Here is an 18,124-nt window from a genome sequence, read left to right on the forward strand (position 1 = left end):
GGGTAAAATATAGACTTGAAAATAGTTAAATTTGCCAGATTTTTTTCCTTCAGTTTCTTTTAAATTTTAGTTTTAATGGGTTTGTTTGATTCATTTAAGCACTGTTCACAGTTCTTCCTCACAGAATATTGAATTTTGTTTTAAAGATAGACTGTTTGTTGAGTGTCAAGGATTTTATATAGTTCATGCTCTTATCATTTATTTTCTTTAGTTTATGCTTATATTATTGTTATTTATTTTCTTATAGTTTATGCTTATTATTTTTCCTCTTTGTGAGAAGAGGAGGTTTTAGAAAGAAAGACTTGTTGTCTGCATTCTTCATGATTGGGCAAACTATTTTTAATTTTGCCTTATCCTGCTTTGACGAGCCACAAGGCTCATGTTGCAGGAATGGAAGGTTTCAGCTGTTACCTCGCTTTGCTATCACCCTCTTGCAGACATGACTCATGTGTAACCTCTCCCGACTGTCCTTGTTTGTTTTTTCTCATGTTGAACTAAATAAAAGGCTGGGCCAGAGGAGGAGATTTTAGGAGAGCTTTGTAGCTGAGCACTTACAAGCTGCTTCATTGTTCTCCTCCTCTGCGCAGAGCAAAAAATATATATATTTGTCTCTCTCTGGATGGTTTCTTTTCAGTGTTTGTGCCTCTCATTTCTTTAAAAACAGGGTGCAAACCCAACAGTTTTTTCTTGGCGCCCAACGTGGGGCGTCGACAGATCTTCTCGAGCGAACGGAGGGAGACACGCCGCAGACCGTGCACGGCCGATTCCACTAGAGGGATCGAAGGAAAGTCCTGAGGAGTGAATTCTCCGTCGGGCCGGTGACTATAGACGTCCACCTCCGCTCGCCGAAGTAGATTGACGACGCCTCCGAACCAAATGAGGGGCGCAACAAATTAACATAAGTAATTACTGCCTGCCTGTGAGGAAAATATGTTGAGGAGGGGTTAGAGTCCCCATCCAGAATAAAGTGCGGGGGAGGGAGTTAGAGTCTCCGGTCCTGCCGGCACAGGTGGTGGAGGGGTTAGAGTCCCCATCCGGAATAAAGTGCGGGGGAGGGAGTTTGAGTCTCTGGTCCTGCCGGCACAGGTGACGGAGGGGTTAGAGTCCCCATCAGGCTGAGAAATACAGGAGGAGTAAGAATAAATTTCAGGAGAAGCAGTTAGAGAGACGCGAATTAATTGATTATTTCAAAAGTGAAACTAAGTGTGTTTGTGGTATGAATGAGAGAAAATTTTGTTTTTGTTTTGTTGTAAGGATTTTGTTGTTATTTATGTATTATTATTTTTTATTTTTTTTTAAGATGAGGGCTTGTCTAATTGCAGTCATTGATGTAATCTGTAATTTATTTTGTATGTGTGTGAGAGTTGGAGCGTGTGTGTGTGACAGTGTCGGACTGTATGTGTGGTATTGTTTGACTGAGTATTCCTTAGTAATGATAAAAGAATGAGACTGAGTGACTGAAGCACGGACAGCTTGATATCCCATTTTATCAGGGGATAAAAGTGGAGCCGTTGTCTGCAATGTAGGTCATTTTAAGTCCATATGCACCACACTCACATATTCCCGATGAGTCTGCAAAGAGGGGGATTCCAAGGAAGGTGTTATATGGCTGGGGGGGGCCTGGCTGCCGGTTTGTTTCTGTTTTTTGGTTTTCCTCCCAGGTGGCGTGCATTTGGGACTGAGTGGCTGTGTTGCTGAGGCTGTCAGGACCTCACCCTGATCACCTGCGACTCGTCAGGACTCACAGCTGTGGTGCATCTGGATGGAGTGGAACATGTTGGCATTTAAGACTGGAGTGCACAGTGTGTATTTGCCAGAGACTCGACCTTGTGACCAGACGGGTGAGATCGTCGTCTTGGGAGCCATCTCATCAACAGCGGATGCTGAGAACGTCCAGGTTTGATGCACAGTCTGTGAAAGAGGAGGGGGTGAGGTCTCACGCTCGTCAGCACACTTCCTGAGGTACGTTAGATTTTGTGACTAACAGTTATACAGTCAGTAAATGTGGTGTCCCTCACACCTTATTGTATTGAGCTGTTTGTTAGTCATGTATCAGCTTCCACTGCGGTGGAGTTTTGTGAACTGGATGTTCCATGCCTGCAGGTTGGGAAGCTGATCAGTAATCAAGCCAGGAAGTGTTTGCTGTTTGTACACCTTTAAGTGTTCTGTGTGTAGAGTGTGGACTCACATAATGGTTCCCTCTTTCACAGACTCGGTTGTTGCGGCCACCTGGGGGGTGTCGGCGGGGTCCTTGGGTCCGAAACAGCTTCTGGCTCCGGACCGTTAGCGCTGCTGGGAGCGCACCACGCCAGACCGCACCTTTTTTGTTATTATCACTGTTATGTATTAAATTCAGTTAGCCTTTGTACCGTGCTCTGCTTATTTCATACTGGGTCCTTCAAACGCTGGTCGGTTCTCCGAGCTGCGTCCGACACATAACAGAAGGTCCGCCCCACGGGGTAGAAGCTTGACCTGAACTTTGCAGAGTGAAGGGGAATAGGTGAACAACATGGGAAACACATGCACAGAAAATAAGCCCCTATTTCAGGGCGACGAAAAATACATGCACAAATGCAATCCGGAAAATCTGAAGTACATAATTAAATGAAAAAAGAAATATGGCTTTTCAGGTAAATTGGTCATGCCAGATTGTGAAGGTTTGGTGTTAAAGCTTACAGCAGCAGCAGCAAATAAAAAGGGTAACAGGAAAGTAAGAAAAGAAGGAGAGAGAAAGTGTAAAAGTATGGCTCAGTGAAGCACGGATGAGAGTAGAGGCCATAAAGAGGAAAAAAGATGAGAAAGGAAAGTCAGAGGGGAAAGTAATGTTTGTAAAACCTGAAGATAATGAGACGGCTGTGAGAGGGACATTTACAGGACGTGCTGCAGACGGCACGGTCCTGTACCATACGGGAATGAGGAAGATTCGGCAGCGGCGTTACAGGCTCAAATAACCGATCTAATGACCAGAGTTAAAAACAAGTTTAAACAGAAAGCGGACTATGGTAAAATAAATGCATGTAAACAAAAGGCAGATGAGGATGTGGATGATTATAATCAGCGTTTAGGGACAGTTTTCCGTGCAAACAGCGGTATACCGCATAATGATGATCAAGCGGGAGCGTATCAAAATCAGCTGAAACAAGCCCTCCTGAATGGTTTGAAGCCAGAAATTAGTGCATGGATTAGAAAGCACAATGTGACCACTGACTCAGATGATACGATTAAGATACTGGACGTAACAACAAACACACCAATAAGTGACAACATTGATGAGTTACCAGAAAAACAGATAACAATCACAGTGGATATTCATGGAGCATGGTCATTACCACTCCTGAAAGAAAGACCTGGGGTGACTCTAAAGGTAAATGGACAGGACATGGATTTTCTCTGTGACACAGGAGCATGTAGGACAGTGATAACAGACAGACCTCCTGGAACTAAATTTGCAAAAGAAGTCGTTTGGGTAAAATCTGCAAATGGACAGGTGAATTCAGAGAAAATATTGAAGTTTGTCAATTTTGAAGATCCTGAAACAAACCAAACTGCTTGTGTCTCTGTGGTTTATTCGCCCCATTGTCCAGTAAATTTACTGGGATGAGATTTGATGACTGCCTTATCTATAGGAGTCACACCAACAGTAGGTGGTATGAGAGCTGTGAGGCAGCCCGCTACTGTATATACAAATTTGGCCCAGGCCTGGCAGTACTCTTTGGATCTGTCGGAGTTGAGACAAACTGAACAATTATTGGAGGAAGGTCTGATGACCTGTGAAAACAGAGAACATGTAGTAATGATGTCACCAAAAGATCTACACATAACTATGCTATTCACTCCACAAAAGGATGAAAGGTATGGAGCAGGATTTCTGAAAATTCCATCAGAATTACAGACAGTAGCACACCTATACACAGACAGAAAAACCACCTCTGTGTGTAGTGTAGTGCTGACCCAAAGTGCAGACAAATGGTACAGAGGAAAACCTGAGGCTGTGCTGCATATTTCACTGACAAGGGCAGACACTCAGTCCTGGAAGGACCTTGGAGGAATTGTTAAAATAGCTGAAGAAGCAACTGATTAGCACGAAGCAGATGCAATGTCGGTGTGGGATTTCAGTCCATCCACAGGCTTGTATTGGAAATACATGTTTGTAAGTGCTTGGACGACACCGGTGATACATGAAGTAGATCTGGACGATTGAAATTTAACAACATCTGTGTTGTTGACACAGGAAGATGAGACTTTATTGGCCAAACTGCCTCCTCATCTCTGGGTGAATGCACCCACAGATGTAGGACTGTTGAAAAATATTCCGCCAGTCAAAATTAAGCCATGATCTGATTGGAGACCACGGATCAAACAATATCCATTAAAACCTGAAGCAGAAAAAGGAAATGATGACTTTTTTTAGGTATCCGTAATTATTGTAGAGCCTGGATTCCATGTTATGCAGAGAAGGTGCAGAAATTGCAGGATTTAATACACTCTATACCAATGGATATGACTGACAAAATACAGTGGAATAAAGAAGCTGAAGAACAGTTTACAGCTCTTAAACAAGAACTTGTGAGTTCCACAGTATTATCTCTGCCCAATTATGCCAAGCCATTCACTCTCATGGTGGACACAAAACAGGGATTCATGTGTGCAGCTACAACAACATGGTAATAAAAATAAACCAGTTGGCTATTATTCCAAATGTTTGGATACATTCTTATCGCCTGCTAGACAGATAGCTTATACAGCAATGCTATTGTCTCAGCCATATATTACCATTGAAAGATGCAACACCTTGAATCCCGCCACGCTCCTACCTACTGAGACAGATGGTGAACCGCACGATTGTTTGGCAGACACACAGAAACAACAATTACCTCGACCAGACTTAACAGATGAACCATTTAGTCTTAGTCTTAGTCAGCTTTATTGTCATTTCTACAATACATCACAGACATATTGAGAACTGAAATACCTGATCTCTGGACTCCCTGACCTCACAAAAGAAGGTATTAAAGAAATATAAAACAAAGTATAAGTATAAGTATCAAGTGTAGAAATATAATAAAGTATAAGTATCAAGTGTAGAAATATAATAAAGTATAAGTATCAAGTGTAGAATTGTAAACAAACAAATACTTGTAGTGCAAAGTGGCAGGACAACATTCAGCAGTAATGGATATGTGCAAATTCCATGACCAGAGCAAGAATATATACAGTTATTGATCATTGTGCAGAGAGTATTGTATGTCTAAAGTGCAATATCTTCACAGCAGCTTAGGTTAGGGAGGTTAGGGAATAGACGGGAGTGGAAAGTGAAACAGTCCAGTTTGTGTTTATGTGTGAGTGGAGGGCAACAGGGGGAAAGGTGGCAAAGCAGGGAGGGAGTTGAGTGACCTGACAGCCTGGTGGAAAAAGCTGTCTCTCAGCCGGCTGGTCTTGGCCTGGAGACTGCGCAGTCTCCTCCCCGACGGCAGCAGGCTGAAGAGACTATGTAATGGATGAGTGGGGTCACTTACGATCTTAGTGGCTTTCCGGGTGAGGTGGGTGTTGTACAGTTCTTGGAGGGGTGGGAGAGAGGTGCCCATGATCTTCTCCGCTGCTCTCACGATGCGTTGAAGGGACCTACGGCAAGTCGCTGTGCAGGCGCCGTACCACACCGTGATGCAGCATGACAGGACACTCTCGATCGTACCCCTGTAGAACATGCGCATGATGTGTGGTGTTGCTCCGACTCTTCGAAGCTTGCGGAGAAAGTAGAGGCGTTGATGAGCCCTCTTGGCCAGTGATGCGGTGTTAGTGGTCCAGGAGAGATCCTCCGACACATGCACACCCAGGAACTTGGTGCTGCTCACCCTCTCCACAGCAGCACCATCGATGGTCAGAGGGGAGTGTTGGGTGTGCACTCTCCTGAAGTCCACAACAATCTCCTTCGTCTTCTCCACATTCAAAAGGAGATTGTTGTTCTCGCACCACATGGTCAGCCGGCTGATCTCGCTCCTGTAGTGGGTCTCGTCGTTGTTCCTGATGAGACCCACCACGGTTGTGTCATCCGCAAACTTGATGATGAGATTTGAGCTGTGAAGTGGTGTGCAGTCGTGGGTCAGCAGTGTGAAGAGGAGGGGGCTCAACACACATCCCTGGGGGGCCCCCGTGTTCAGAGTGATGGTGTGGGATGTGTTGCTGCCGACCCGCACTGCCTGAGGTCTCCCGGTCAGGAAGTCCAGCAGCCAGTTGCACAGTGAGGTGTTCAGACCCAGTTGATCGAGTTTGATGACCAGCTGCTGAGGGAAGATGGTGTTGAATGCTGAACTGAAATCAATGAACAGCATCCTAACATATGAGTCTTTATTGTCCAAGTGTGTGAGGACTGGATGGAGGACAGCACTGATGGCATCCTCTGTTGAGCGGTTGGACCGGTATGCAAACTGGAAAGGGTCTAGGGAGGGGGGGAGTGCAGACTTGATGTGTTTCATGACTAACCGTTCGAAGCACTTCATGATGGAGGTGAGTGCGACAGGACGGTAGTCGTTGAAGCTAGATGGTGTGGACTTCTTCGGCACCGGGATGATGATGGTGGCTTTGAGGCACGTGGGAACGACTGACTGGCGCAACGAGGTGTTAAAGAAGTCCGAAAAGACATCTGCGAGTTCCCCCGCGCAATCCCTCAGTACGCGGCCAGCAATGTTGTCAGGACCAGATGCTTTCCGGGCATTGATCCTGCTGAATGTTCTCCTCACACTGTCTGCAGTCAATGTGATCACCTGGTCACCCAGAGGGGGGGGGACTTGTGCGCCGGTGTGGTGTTAAGGGCCTCAAAGCGGGCGAAGAAGTTATTAAGGTCATTCAGCAGGGAGGTGAAGTTGCCGCAGGTTGTGGCGGTGGCTTGTAGTCGGTCAAAGACTGCAGTCCTTGCCACATGCTGCGTGCGTCCCTGCTCTCACTGAAGCAGTGGGCTATTCTCCTGAAGTACTCCTTCTTCGCCATCCTGATGCCCATTTACAGATGGACTACATTACTTTGTGGATGGCTCATGTTTCAAAGATCAGAAAGGACAGACATTAACAAGCTATGCTGTTGTTCAATTACCAAATACTGTTATTGAAGCAAAACAGATCGATCATTTTAAATCAGCCCAAGCTGCAGAACTCATTGCATTAACCAGAGCTTGTATCTTGGCTAAAGGACAGAAACTGACAGTCTATACAGATAGTCAATATGCATTTTCAACAATTTGGTTCTTTGCAAAACAATGGCAACAAAGAGGTATGATAACCTCTACAGGGAAACCAGTGACACATGCAGGCTTACTCACAAATTTGCTAGAAGCAGTGACATTACCATCACACCTAGCATTATGTAAATGCGCAGCCCACACCAGAGGTACAGATTTTGTCTCCAGAGGAAACTGTCTCGCAGACAAAATAGCGAAAGAAGCAGCAGCTGGTCGATAAAAACAGGCACCAGCGCAGGAATGACATTTGTGGTTGAAAAATGGGGCAACCCCAAACCCCAAAGGACTTTATTGTGTACATAACAAACCCATCCTACCCAAAAGCTTATTCAAAGCAGTTGCAATTGCGACACATGGGTTAACGCATGTGTCAACAGGGGGGATGGTATATATGGTAGACCAATACTTTACTACCTATGGATTTAATTTATACTCAAAAAATTTTTGTAAAGCCTGTGTTACCTGATTGAAACACAACCCACAGGGAAATATAAGACCCCGGAGAGGGCAATTCCCAAAACCACAGTATCCTTTTCAAATTGTTCATATGGACTTTATTGAACTAAATCGATGTGGACCTTATCAATACTGTCTAGTATTAATTGATGCCTTTTCAAAATGGGTAGAAATTGTTCCATCACAAAAAGCGGATGCTTTAACAGTAGCAAAAGCACTGTGTAAGACAATTATTCCGTATTATGGAATACCAGAGACATTGTACAGTGATAATGGAACATATTTTGGAAATGAAGTTGTACAAAGAGTAGCAGAACACATGGAAATTAAGTTAAAACATCATTGTGCTTACCACCCACAAAGTGCAGGATTAGTGGAAAGGACAAAGGGCACAATAAAAATAAGATTAAGGAAATGTATGGAAGAGACTAAACGAACCTGGATTGAATGTTTGGACCTAGTAAAATTGTATATGAGAATAACACCAACACCATCAGGGTTAACACCATTTGAAATACTTTATGGACGACCATATCGTCTACCAATTTTTGACATGGATACTAAAACAGCAGATGAGGAACAAACATTAGCAGATTTTATGAAAAAGACATTAACACAGAAAGAGATAACTTAAACACATTTACTGCCGAATAATTTTGATCTTCCACAGGACGGCCTTCTAGTAGTCCAGCCAGGAGACTGGGTGTTCATCAGAGTGATTAAGAGGAAGAACTGGTCCAGTCCTCGTTGGGAAGGTCCATACCAAGTGCTGTTAACAACACCAACTGCAGTAAAGATAGTAGAGAGATCAACGTGGATACATCTAAGTCACTGTAAGATACAGCGTGTGTTGGCTGCCTCCACAGTGTAAGGGGAAGTCTGGCTACAAAGGGAGTCTATTTAATTAGCAATAGATTGTCTCAATGCCAGTGAAGCAGGGAGATCCTTGCACTATTAGGTGAGGTTGGTTAACAACACTGTATCCTAGCAATCATGACTGAACTACAGCAGACCCCCGAGCGGCGTGCTCAGTGCCGCCGCTGCCGGACTGTTGGTAGGGCAGCCGGTTGCGTTGTGATCTTAGTGTGTTTCGTGCTCCTCGGATTCCTGGCCTGGTGGTTGACCCAAGAATTGCAGCTCACTGTGGACTGAGCCAGAGAACAACGCAAGCAACGTCAGAAGAGGTTTATTCATAATGTGAATGAGACAGATGGACACCCTCATATATACCATACTAATATGTGGTACAGATATGTTCATTTATTGGCTATGGAATTACGTTACTAATTGTTATGTTTGTTCGCAAATGCCTATATCCTCAACACACCCAGCTCTGACGGCTAAACCGTACCCTGCTAGGGTGACAGAATGTCTTATCATACGGATGCATAATCAAACTGTATTTCGGGGACAACAGTTCTCAGCAAATCTTATAAGATGTAACACCACTTGCCTCAGTGCAACCACTTATATGATAGGGATTTCAACAGAGGATGTACAAGCGTGCCCAAGTGCTGCTCCATTGACTAGACTGAAGGGAAATGCAAAAATATCATCACGTTAAATTGTCATCACAACGGCCATTCCCGATTTGCTTTTACGGGACAGGGAATAAAATAAAAAAAATTAAGAAACGTCTGTGTACCAAAACGTATGTTTTATCAAATAATTTAAGCCTAACCAAAACATATGTGGATGGTACTTATCTTCATCACATTGGACGGGGATGTAATTATACAGGCTCCTGTCCATGGGGAACGGATGAATCGTGTGACACCAGTTATTATAATCCTAATTCTGATTGGACTTTGCATGTGTTGTGTGATCCCTTGTATCAAAACAATGGTTGGCAAAATGGTGTCAAATACATTTGTACAGTGTAATCTGGCTTTCCAACAAACTATGCCAAAGTATCAAGCATTGAAACAGTCAGACCTTAGTGGAGAAAACTATAATGACTGTGTTGAGAATTATGATGATATTGAAAAGCTCACAACTCCAGGTCAAGCTTGAACTGTTGACGTGATGAGTTAACACACTCTTAGCCTATGAAGCTTTAGCTGAAAATGTAATACGACAAGTGGTTAAAGTGGACAAATTTTCTATTGAAGTGTGTTTTGGACATGACAAACTTATGTAAATAAACGATAAACAGGGAGGATTATGTCAAGGATTTTATATAGTTCATGCTCTTATTATCATTTATTTTCTTTAGTTTATGCTTATATTATTATTATTTATTTTCTTATAGTTTATGCTTATTATTTTTCCTCTTTGTGAGAAAAGGAGGTTTTAGAAAGAAAGACTTGTTGTCTGCATTCTTCATGATTGAGCAAACTATTTTTCATTTTGCCTTATCCTGCTTTGACGAGCGCCAAGGCTCATGTTGCAGGAATGGAAGGTTTCAGCTGTTACCTCGCTTTGCTATCACCCTCTTGCAGACATGACTCGTGTAACCTCTCCCGACTGTCCTTGTTTGTTTTTTCTCATGTTGAACTAAATAAAAGTGTTGGGAAAGTGTAGTGACACGGACCCACAACGGGGGGCGTAAATGAACGGACAATGGAAGGAGTCAAATTATAACACTTTACTGTTGTGAATGTCACAACCAAACACAGCAGATTCAGAATGTGCAACAGTCAATTAATAAAGGTGTCGTGTGGGCAGGCTCGACGATAAGAGACGCCCGTCTGGAAACGAACCGGAACCACACGATTTCCACCGCCACCTGAACCCGAGGAATACTGGAGCCGCCAAGTCCCAGAGTCCCCAGGTGGCCACCTTCCTGGCGTGTCGGATCTGGTACTGCTGGCAGAAAGCAAAAGACAGTCAAAGGGTGGGTGTGTGAACACCCAGTAACAATGGTGGGAATGCCACCTCCACCTCTCACTCAACACGTTGCAGCGGTCTCAGATGAAAAGGAGCGTCGTCTTGCACAGCCTCCGCAAAAACGACCGGTTCTCCTGCGAACACTCACAATAACAGATTTATAAATCTCACTAAAAGGGCTGAGAGTATTACCTCCAGATGAAGATGATATCTCGGCAGTTTGGTGGAGGTGTCTTCCTGCTTTTATACCAGATGTGTTGATTAGTGACAGCTGTCACGGATGATGGGTGACAGCTGTCACCACGGCTTGTTCCTGAGGCGGCAGCGCCCTCTCGTGCCTGAAGCCCGCACTTCAGGCAGGGCGCCTTCTGGTGGTGGGCCAGCAGTACCTCCTCTTCAGCGGCCCACACAACAGGACCCCCCCCCCCCCCCCCCCCCGACCAGGCTTGTCCGGGTGGCGACGATAGAAATCGGCCAGGAGGGCCGGGTCCAGGATGAAGCTCCTCTTCACCCAGGAGCGTTCTTCGGGTCCATACCCCTCCCAGTCCACCAAATACTGGAAACCCCGGCCCATTCGACGGACGTCCAAGAGCCGGCGAACTGTCTAAGCCGGCTCCCCGTTGATAATACGGGCAGGAGGCGGCGCTGGACCGGGTGCACAGAGGGGCGAGGTGTGATGCGGTTTTATCCTGGAGACATGAAAGACCGGATGGATCCGCAGTGAGGCCGGGAGTTGGAGCCTCACTGCGGTAGGACTGAGGACCTTGAGGATGGGGAAGGGTCCAATGAATCGGTCCTTCAACTTGGGGGACTCGACCTGGAGTGGAATGTCCTTGGTGGAAAGCCACACCTCCTGCCCGTGCTGGTAAGTAGGGGCCGGGGACCGTCGATGGTCTGCATGGGCTTTAGCCCTCGTCCGGGCCCTCAACAAGGCCGAACGGGCGGTGCGCCACACCCGACGGCATCTCCGCAGGTGGGCCTGGACCGAGGGCACACCGACCTCTCCCTCCACCAAAGGAAACAAAGGGGGCTGGTACCCCAGACACACCTCGAACGGGGAGAGGCCGGTGGCAGAGGACACCTGGCTGTTATGAGCGTACTCGATCCAGGCCAGATGTTCACTCCAAGCCGTCGGGTGTGCGGAGGTCGTGCACCGAAGGGCCTGCTCCAACTCCTGGTTGGCCCGTTCGACCTGTCCGTTAGTCTGCGGGTGATACCCAGACGAGAGGCTTACAGTGGCCCCCAGTTCCCGGCAGAAACTTCTCCACACCTGCGAGGAGAACTGGGGACCGCGATCCGAAACAATGTCTGTTGGTATCCCATGCAGCCGGAGAACATGGTGGACGAGGAGATCCACCGTCTCCTGGGCCAACGGGAGCTTCGGGAGGGCCACGAAGTGGGCCGCCTTGGAGAAACGGTCCACTATCGTGAGTATGGTGGTGTGTCCCCGGGACGGCGGGAGGCCCGTGACAAAATCCAGACAGATGTGGGACCAGGGGCGGTGAGGCACAGGAAGTGGCTGTAGAAGTCCCTGTGCCTTCTGGTGGTCAGCCTTGCCCCTGGCGCAGGTGGTGCAGGCCTGGATGTAAGCCCGGACATCAGTCTCCAGGGACGCCCACCAGAAGCGCTGCCGGACTACTGCCACAGTCCTACGCACCCCTGGGTGGCAGGAGAGCTTGGACCCGTGACAGAAGTCCAGAACGGCAGCTCTGGCTTCTGGTGGGACGTATAGTCTGTTCTTCGGCCCTGTTCTGGGATCCGGCTCCGTGCCAGGGCCTCCCGGACGGTCTTCTCCACGTCCCAGGTCAGAGCAGCCACGATAGTGGACTCCGGGAGAATGGGTTCCGGTGGATCCGACAGCTCGGTCTTGACTTCCTGTTCATGCACCCGGGACAGGGCATCCGATCTTTGGCTTTTGGTCCCGGGGCGGTAGGTGATCCGGAAGTCAAAACGGCCGAAAAACAGTGACCAGCGGGCTTGCCTGGGGTTCAGTCGCTTGGCGGTCCTGATATACTCCAGGTTCCGGTGGTCAGTGAAAACCGTGAAAGGCACTGACGCTCCCTCCAGCAGGTGTCTCCACTCCTCAAGGGCCTCTTTCACCGCAAGGAGCTCTCGATTGCCCACGTCATAGTTCCGCTCTGCTGGGGTCAACCTGCGGGAAAAATAGGCACATGGGTGAAGAACCTTATCGGTTTCTCCGCTCTGGGATAGCACGGCTCCTATCCCTGAGTCAGAGGCGTCCACTTCAACCACAAACTGGCGACCAGGATCGGGCTGCACCAAGACCGGTGCAGTCGAGAACCGGCGTTTCAACTCCCTAAACGCGGCTTCGCACTGATCCGACCAGGTGAAGGGAACTTTTGGTGAGGTCAGGGCCGTGACGGGGCTAACAACCTGACTATACCCCTTAATGAACCTCCTGTAGAAATTTGCGAAGCCGAGGAACTGTTGCAGCTTCCTACGGCTTGTAGGTTGGGGCCAGTCTCTCACCTCTGCGACCTTGGCCGGATCCGGGGCGACGGAGTTGGAGGAGATGATAAACCCCAGGAAGGACAAAGAAGTGCGGTGAAACTCACACTTCTCGCCCTTCACAAACAACCGGTTCTCCAACAACTGCTGCAGGACCTGATGTACATGCCGTACATGGGTCTCAGGGTCCGGAGAAAAGATGAGTATATCATCCAGATATACGAAGACGAATCGGTGCAGGAAGTCCCGCAAGACGTCATTAACCAAAATTTGGAACGTCGCGGGGGCGTTAGTGGGGCCGAACGGCATGACCAGGTACTCAAAATGACCTAACGGGGTGTTAAATGCCGTCTTCCATTCGTCTCCCTTCCGGATCCGAACTAGGTGGTATGCATTCCTAAGATCCAACTTTGTGAAGATTTTGGCTCCATGCAGGGGGGTGAACACTGAATCCAACAAAGGCAACGGGTATCGGTTGCGAACCGTGATCTCGTTCAGCCCCCGATAATCAATGCATGGACGAAGACCGCCATCTTTTTTTCCCACAAAAAAGAAACCCGCTTCCATCGGAGAGGTGGAGTTACGGATCAGCCCGGCAGCTAAGGAGTCCCGGATGTAGGTCTCCATCGATTCGCGCTCAGGTCGGGAGAGGTACAGCCTGCTGGACGGGAACTCCACGCCTGGCAACAAATCGATGGCACAATCATATGGACGGTGCGGGGGAAGAGTGAGTGCCCGATCCTTGCTAAAAACGTCAGCAAGATCATGGTACTCAACCGGCACCGCCGACAGATTGGGGGGAACTTGGACCTGCTCCTTAGCCTGGGAACCGGGAGGAACCGAGGATCCCAAACACATCCGATGGCAGGTTTCGCTCCACTGTACCACCACCCCGGACGGCCAATCAATCCGGGGATTGTGTTTCAACATCCAGGGGAACCCCAGAATCACACGGGAGGTAGAAGGAGTCACAAAAAACTCAATCTCCTCCCTATGATTCCCTGACATTACCAGAGTTACTGGTGGTGTCTTGTGTGTGAGTAAAGGGAGTAGGGTGCCATCTAGTGCTCGCACCTGCAATGGTGTAGGTAGCGCCACCAGAGGGAGCCCTACCTCCCTGGCCCATCTGCTGTCTAACAGATTCCCTTCTGACCCTGTGTCTACCAGTGCTGAGGCCTGAAGGGTTAAATCCCCACTAAGGATTGTAACTGGGAGTCGTGCGGCAATATGTGTGTGTCCCACGTGAATTTTTTGGCCCACCCGAAGCCCAGTCTCTAGGGGCGGGCGTTGGTGTTTAACCGTTCGGGGCAATCGCTCAATTGATGCTCCATTGAGCCACAAACATAACACGCCCCACGTGGAAACCTCCTCTGTCTATTAGGTGGTCTAAATGTGGCCCTGCTCGTGTCCATAGCTTCGTCAGCAGGGGGAGCTGTCGCCCCACGGGACGTAGAGGCCAGGGAGCGTGGGAAGGGCGGACCTTTCTCGGACCCGGAAGGAAGAGGGACGGCGCGCGCCCGGCCACGTCCTTCGTCTCGTTCCCGACGGCGTTCCTCCAACCGATTGTCTAACCGTATAACGAGATCAATAAGCCCATCTAATTCCCGCGGTTCGTCCTTGGCCACTAGGTGCTCCTTTAGGACTGACGACAGTCCGTTTACAAAGGCGGCGCGGAGCGCAGCGTTATTCCAGCCGGACCTCGCAGCCGCGATGCGGAAGTCGACTGCATAAGCGGCTGCACTCCGGCGTCCCTGTCTCATCGACAGCAGCACGGTTGAAGCGGTCTCTCCCCTGTTAGGGTGATCAAACACAGTTCTGAACTCCCTCACAAACCCAGTGTATGTGTGAAGGAGCCGTGAATTTTGCTCCCAAAGCGCCGTAGCCCAAGCGCGTGCCTCTCCCCGAAGCAGAGTGATCACATAAGCTATTTTGCTTGCGTCTGACGCGTACATGACGGGACGTTGTGCGAAGACGAGCGAACACTGCATAAGAAAGTCCGCGCACGTCTCCACACAACCTCCGTACGGCTCAGGAGGGCTTATGTATGCTTCAGGGGATGGTGGGAGGGGTTGTTGAACCACCACTGGAACGTTAATATCTAGCACAGGATCGACAGGAGGAGGAGCTGCAGCAGCGCCCTGAGCGCTTGCCGCCACTTGCGCGGAGAGAGCCTCCACCCTGCGGTTCAGGAGGATGTTTTGCTCGGCTATTTGATCCATTCGAGCCGTAAAGGCGGTGAGAATATGCTGTAGCTCACCAATCACGCCTCCTGCAGACGCCTGCGCTCCCTGCTCTCCCATTGGTTGTTCAACAGCCTGGTGACGCCCCTCGGAGTCCATGACGCTGGCCGAGATATCCTGTTGGGAAAGTGTAGTGACACGGACCCACAACAGGGGGCGTAAATGAACGGACAATGGAAGGAGTCAAATTATAACGCTTTACTGTTGTGAATGTCACAACCAAACACAGCAGATTCAGAATGTGCAACAGTCAATTAATAAAGGTGTCATGTGGGCAGGCTCGACGATAAGAGACGCCCGTCTGGAAACGAACCGGAACCACACGATTTCCACTACCACCGAACCCGAGGAATACTGGAGCCGCCAAGTCCCGGAGTCCCCAGGTGGCCACCTTCCCGGCGTGTCGGATCTGGTACTGCTGGCAGAAAGCAAAAGACAGTCAAAGGGTGGGTGTGTGAACACCCAGTAACAATGGTGGGAATGCCACCTCCACCTCTCACTCAACACGTTGCAGCGGTCTCAGATGAAAAGGAGCGCCGTCTTGCACAGCCTCCGCAAAAACGACCGGTTCTCCTGCGAACACTCACAATAACAGATTTATAAATCTCACTAAAAGGGCTGAGAGTATTACCTCCAGATGAAGATGATATCTCGGCAGTTTGGTGGAGGTGTCTTCCTGCTTTTATACCAGATGTGTTGATTAGTGACAGCTGTCACGGATGATTGGTGACAGCTGTCACCACGGCTTGTTCCTGAGGCGGCAGCGCCCTCTCGTGCCTGAAGCCCGCACTTCAGGCAGGGCGCCTTCTGGTGGTGGGCCAGCATTACCTCCTCTTCAGCGGCCCACACAACAAAAAGGCTGGGCCAGAGGAGGAGATTTTAGGAGAGCTTTGTATCTGAGCACTTACAAGCTGCTTCATTGTTCTCCTCCTCTGCGCAGAGCAAAAAATATATATATTTGTCTCTCTCTGGCTGGTTTCTTTTCAGTGTTTGTGCCTCTCATTTCTTTAAAAACAGGGTGCAAACCCAACATGAGAAACAGAATTCACAGAAAATGTTTCTTTTCCTTCAGGTGTAATCAATTTTAATTCTGATGGTTTTGATTGATTCATCAAAGCACTGTTCTTTGCAGAATTTTGAACTGGGTCCTGATCTTATCCGGAAACTATTGCACGCTTATTTCCTTTGCCAAAAGTTGTAGTGCATTGTGGGAAAATTATGGTGCATTTATGGAGATGTAAAAACAATGGAGATTTGGAGAAAAATACATAATTTCATAGTTAATATGACTCTGTTAGGCTGTACAGGTGTCAGTGACTGATCATTTTTCCATAGTGACAGCAGGTGAATAAAGAGTCTTGCCCGATACAGCTGATAAGTTCCAGCCCACAAGCTGTCCAAATCCCACCAAAAATGCACAAGTTGTCCTTTCGGCTGCTTCCTTTTGGTCAGGGTCGCCACAGGAGATACAGCCAGATCCACATTGGTATTTGGCACAAGTTTTACACCAGATGCACGTCCTGACACAACTCCAATTTTACCCGGAGAAACATGGACCAGCCACTGGTGTTCCAAAGAGGTCTCCCATCCAAGTACTAACCAGGCCCCACACTGCTCAGCTTCTGACATCTGACAGGATCAGGCTTATGCAGAGCGTACAGGCTGCACAAGGATGCACAAAATATGAGACTGATGTGCTGTTCAGTAATTTAACTCTTGATTGCTTAAAATGACACCCAGAGCAGCTTTTTTTTTTCCATTAGCTTCAAAATGGCGCTTCCAGGTCTTTATGGAAAACCTGTGAGTGACATCACGCAGGGTTTGTCCACTATAAACACAGGCTGTCATGAGTCAACAAAATGTCATCCTCTAATTTTTGGTCACCAATTCTGGTGACGTTTGGTTTTGCTGACAGTTCAGGCAAAGAAAGAAAGATAGAAAAATACCTCAAAAGTACCAGTAATCACTGTCCAACTTCTAAAAATCACCCAATCTAATTTCTGGCTCCTCCATTTCATGATCAACATTGTGACCATAATGCAATCTGTATCCTCACCACTAGATGACACTACATCCTACACAGTGTAACTTTAAGGTATAAAAGAAATGAACCCATCCTTTAAAGCAATTAAATCCTGAGGGGTATTTTTTTGGATTGTGAGGATTTTTTGGAGAAGCTCAGGTTGAGATGCTGGCAGCAGAATGATGGTTGATTAGATTATGTGCGTGCCAGCCTGTGTACATGGGCGCGCCCCTATAGACGGGAGTGCACGTTCACTGACGCAGAGCGATGTTGGAACTGGAGTCTAACTGGGATCCTACAGTTACTGAGCACCAACCAAATAATAATAATTTTAAAAAAAGCCTCCAGAAAAATTTTTCATACATGTGCATTATATCAATAAACGTAAATTCTTATTTGATAGTAATCCCTGAATATGTTCACATTACAGAATTCTGGAGGCTTCTTTTTGACAGCCTGCAGCCGACACGTCTGGATTTATGTCATTTTATGTCAAACCTTAAATGCGTTGAAATGACGTCTTTTGTAAACCTGATTTTGGAGAAATTTCACCGCAATATTTGGTTAAACAAATTTACATTTTTTGAGACATAATAATGTAGCTGCCTTTTTCGCTGGTTTAAAAGTGGGTGAAAAGTCGTTTGGATGCCTATCACCCACTTTTCAGCCAAAGATCGACGTTGAAATTATGTCTTGTGCTTAATGGGTTCTGGAGGAGACAGATTTTCTTATTCTTGCTCAAGTGAAAAAAACATTCCACTCCTTCAAAAATTTGAACCAAAAAAAAAAAACAACCAAAACCCGCCAAATAGTTGTTTGGAAGTGTTTGTCTTTTTAATAGCATGTCATGACATCAAGTGCCTTCAGCTGACTGGC

This window comes from Thalassophryne amazonica, chromosome 14, assembly GCF_902500255.1.
Source record: "Thalassophryne amazonica chromosome 14, fThaAma1.1, whole genome shotgun sequence".
NCBI lineage: Eukaryota > Metazoa > Chordata > Actinopteri > Batrachoidiformes > Batrachoididae > Thalassophryne > Thalassophryne amazonica.